Genomic DNA, 4,917 nt, shown 5'->3' with positions numbered 1-4,917 from the left:
CTGGCTTCAAAGCTGCCTGTGACGCCCTCTACCCTGCCTCCTCTCCCTCCCGGGTTCCTCCACCCCGCCTCCTCTTCTCAGGCAGCCAAGCTCTGCCACAAAGGAGCCTCAGCCCTAGCCCTGGCCTTAGGAAATGCAGCCAAAGTAGCATACAATTCAGTGAAAAGGTGTTTTAATCCTCAGAAAAGGGGGAGGTGGCAGCAGAAAAGGCTTCACAGAAGAGTCCTTTGAGCATGATGGCTTCTCAGAATATTAGATCCAGTGTGGCTGGAGCAGGGGGTGGGGGAGCAATGGGAAGAGCCCGAATAGTAGCTCAGGACCAGACTGTGGAGGGTGTGACCATCAAGTGTCAGGAGTTGGGAGCTGGAGTCGAAGGAACTGAGTCTCAGCCATGGGTTTTAAATAGGAAGCTCACATGATCATCTCTGGACTTGCAAACATCACATGAGTGTTGGTGGGGAGTGAGGACTCCTTGGGGGACCCTGCTGTAGCGACATGGCAGAGGCATTTGAAAAATTGAAGAGGACGACGTGGTGTAAGTTGGAAGGCTCGGAGAAGGCCAGTGATTGTCTTCAGTTCACACAGTTAATGGCAGAGTCTGGCCTTAAACCCATCTTAACATGAAAAGCAGGTGGCAAGTTGGCCATTAAAGATTGCTTTCGCATAAATTCTCAGCCACTTCACAGATTCTGTTTCATAGGTGAGGCAAAGCCGAGGCCCTGAGAGGCCAGGCTCCGTCTGGCTAGCAAACCCGAACAAGAAACTGCAGCACGGGAACAGGGCCCAAGTGAAGACTGGTCAGTAAGCATTTGTCGAGCCCCTACTGCATGCCCTGGCCTCTGTCCCCAAGAAGCTCCGTCTGGAAGGGACACAGACACATAGCTAAGTGAAATAAGCCAGACAGAAAGACAAGTACTATATGATCTCACATGTGGAATCTAGAAGTCCAACTCATAGAACCAGAGAGGAGAAGGGTGGTTACCAGCGGCTGGGGGGTGTGGAGAATGGTGAGATGTTGGTTGAAGGGTACAGACTTCCAGTTGAAAGAATATGTTTTGGAGATTAGTGTACAGTTAATACTGTATAGTGCTTGAAATTTGCTAAGAAAGTAGATCTTAAGTGTCCACAAAAGCAGTAAGTTTATGTATGAAGTGATCGATGTGTTGACAAACTTGATCATGGTAAGCATTTCCCAGTGTACACATATGTTGAATCATCACATTTTACACCTTAAAAAATTGTTTTACAGCTTAAATATATACAATTTTTATTTTCAGTTATATCTTAATAATGCAGGGGGGAAAACCATAAAAAAAAGAAAATGTGTGCTCGTTAGGAGTCTATCCCTAAACAGCTGAGTGGCTGGTATTTATAGTGCAAATAGAATTGCATCTTCAGTTCTGCAGGAACTTGGAGTCTTGGATGAGGTGGCAGTTGAGAAAAATTATTAGAAAAAAGGGGAAAGACTGAAGGAGAGGTCTAGCATTTTCCCAGACGGCACTTCACAGGGCACTGTGCTGCAGCGTGCTGCATGTGAGCTTAGGACAGGCCACATCAAGTCACTCTTGATCCTGCCACTTCCCCTCAGTTGACACATAGTCGAGTGCCTATCACGTTCCAGGGAATGACTGGCTGAGTGACCTGAGGTAGACAACCCATTTGAACTTCGTTATTTCTCATCTGGAAAACGAGAAATAATACATAGCTCATAGGGGCTGTTTCAAAGAGTAAATGAAATGGGTAAGATAAAATAACACTGTGAACGTCAGCTCTGTCTGCGCATGTAGGGCTCTCAGGACCCTGAGTTTCCATCCCTGGCTGGTTTCCCCCAGTCCCTGATAAGATTGGGCAGCCCTCGCCCGCACTTGGTCTGGAGCACTGGGTTGGCACCCAGCTTGTTTTGTCTTTTCACAGAACTGTCTGCCAGGCATTTGGCACTTTCACCAGCTGGGGCAGAGGGCACAACGGAAGCAGAAACAGCTTCTCCCAAGGCTGCTTTGGCATGATGTGGGCTGGTTAGTTGAGCAAAGCAGAAGCCACTGAAGTATCTAGTGGTCCTTCATACTCATGCTGTTCACTGCAGGGGACTGTATCCACCCGCTTTACCTGCCATCAGTTAAGGTGTACACAGAGTCCAGTATGCAGAGGGAGTGGGCAAGGTTGTCTTCTCTTTGCCCTGAGGAAACTTGTCCTCTATTTCTTCCATTGAAGACACTGAACCTTTCCCAGGAACCATCTATGCTCCACCCAGCCCTCCTGCTTGGGAAGGACTTCCTTAAGAATGATTTCCCCCCCCCCAGGTATCCTGCCTTTCTCCCACCTGTGGTTCATGAGCTCATCCCTAGTCCTAGCTGGTACTGACCTGATTAAGCAGAAAAAAATTAATTTCTTAAAAAGACATGGGCAGGGCTAGAGAACCAGACCTGACCGGAGGTGAAGCCTCCAGGAATGCCACCCCAAACCATGCTGCGGAAGCAACTTGAAGCCGCTGCTGTCACAGAGCCCTCCATGCTGCCATATGTGTGCAGCCAGGAGCCCACCTACTAGTGGCTGCCACCGAGGCCACGGCAAATGCCGCTGGCTGCATTAGTAACACAACCTTGCTGCCACAGCTGACTCCCCAAGCAAGTCAGATGCCTTTAGTACCACCTTCCCCTGAGAAAACGGGTGCCTGGGCATGGTTTTTCCTCACATTTGTCACCTGCCACTTTGAGTTCAGTGTCCTGTCCTGGTGCCCCTGGCCAGTGAACTCCAATAGGCTTCTAACAAGTTTTCTAGCTTCCATCTCGGGAAAGGAGGACTCCCAGAGTGGGAAATTTTCCCAGCGTTAGAACATGTCAAAAATAGCCGAAACCGTGTGAAATGGGCTCTCCTCTTCCTAGTCCTGTCTCCTCCTACTGATGAAGCCAGATCCTGGGCCGTGTGTACAGGCCTGGCCTGTAATTTTCTGCCAGGACACGTAAGAGTTCCGATAGGCCCCTTCGGACAGTGAGCAACAAGGGGATGCCTCCTGGGCTCGGGAACCCCCAGAGCTGGTTAGGGAAAAGGGTGCCTGGGTGTGGAGCCCTTTGGGGGGCCTCTTCCTCACTGGGCTCATTAAATGTGACACCTGGGAAGGCCTGGGGAAGAAGCATCTAGTGAGGATACAAACCCAGAGCCTACCAGGAGCCAGGCAGTAAACGAGGGAAGCAAGCTGTGCAAAGCATGGTGGCTCTGCAGGAGAAGGCCATTTTAGGTATTAAAATTTTAAACTTAAAAAAAAGTGTGCAAATGTTAAGAATCGGAAAGTGGTTGCCTGGGAGGGAGTGGGGGACAATGGAGTTGACTGGACAGGAGCGGCGTGAGGGAACTTTCTGGGGTGATGGAAACGTTTTGCATCTTGCTTTGGGTGGTGGTTGCTCTACGTTCATCAGATAAACTTCATCAAATAAATACCTAAGATCTATGCATTTTATCATATAATAATTATACCTCAATTTTTTACACGGGGAAGTTAAAGTCTGTCTCTAAATTGACTTGGCGCTCAGACTCCTTATTTGCAAACTTCTGTTCCAATCGGACTTCTTTCACAGACGAGGAATCACAGAGCCTGAGCAGGGGAGTGGTTTTCCCAAGGGCGCAGGTGAATCCTGCCTGCCCGGAGGCGGCCTGCGGCCGGCTGCTCCGCCTGGGGAGAGTGCAGCGCGGTCTGGCTGGCAGCCTCATCCTGCGCAACTCACTCCTTTGCCATTGGATTGGTGCCGGCAGACAGTGGTGCGAACACAGCCTTCCCGCGGGCGGTCCCCAGGGACCAGACAGAAGTCTGCCCGGGCCTGAAAGTGGGACGGTCACCTAGAGTGGCTGAGAGGTGCGGACGTGGGTGGAGCGCCGGCCCTGCGAGCACGGGCGAGGCGCGCAGATAAATCACAGACACCAACTGCGCTGGCAGTTGGGGCTTGGCACTGAGTGCCAAACGCCGACGCAGACGGCCAAGCTCCGGGAAAAGAAACCTGATCCCCGTGAGGCGGCGGCGGCGCACAGTGACACCCACCTGAGGAGGCGGGGAGGGCAGGGAGCGGCCGCCGGCCGGGATGGAGCCTCCTCTGGGGCAGGCGCTTTGGACACTTAACTTTGGTCTTACTTGGCCACCGCTTTGCCTGAAGAGGCACAGGCATCTAAACTTTTCAGGTGAGAAAACCAAGGCTCACCGCATCTTCACGGAGCTACGTAAGGACGGAGTGGGGATTCTAAACCCAGAATCATCCCGAACTGGGGATGTCTGACCCCAAACTCTTGCTCCTCACCCTTCCCCGCCCAGAGGCGTGTAGGGATCTGCAGGGGTGACTCCAAGCCCATCACAAGGCAAACGTTGTTCCCAGTACCAATGTCAGTGCTGAACACAAGAAGGAACCCGGGAAAGAGCAACGCGAGAGGTGGGGGTGGGGAAGTGCAGTAGCCGCTTCCCAGGCCAAGCGACCAGCCCGGACCTTCCGGACGCACGGAGCCCGGCCTTCCAGCCGGCGCCAGCACTGATTGGCGCTCGCGACAGGCCTCCAGCCAGCTCACCTGCCCCGCCCAGCCAATCCGGGCCACCAGAATTGGGGCTGACGCGGGAAGGTGGCGGGGCGGGGTGGGGATGCTGCTGGCGGAGGCTGAGGCCCGCTCCCCGCCGAGTTCCCTCCGGGCCGGCCCCAATCCCGAGCTCAAGCTGTAGGCTGCGCGCCCCGCGCCCCGCGCCCCGGGGCCCCTCGGCGCTGCGCTCCCGGACCGCACGCTTTAATGTGGCAGCTCCCGGCCCGGCTGCCCCCCATCTCCGCTCGCTGCGACGCGCCCCGACGGCGCCCTGAGCGGCCTGCCCACTCCGCCTCCCCGCAGCCTCCCGCCGCGCGTCCGCCCGCGCCCGGAACCTAGCTTCCCTGCCGGCCCGGGGACTGGCTG

This window comes from Pteronotus mesoamericanus, unplaced genomic scaffold (genome assembly GCF_021234165.1).
Source record: "Pteronotus mesoamericanus isolate MK-2021 breed Mesoamerican mustached bat unplaced genomic scaffold, CSHL_Meso_final contig_182, whole genome shotgun sequence".
NCBI lineage: Eukaryota > Metazoa > Chordata > Mammalia > Chiroptera > Mormoopidae > Pteronotus > Pteronotus mesoamericanus.
The sequence above is the reverse complement of the archived record's forward strand: the minus strand, read 5'-3'. Positions refer to the sequence as shown.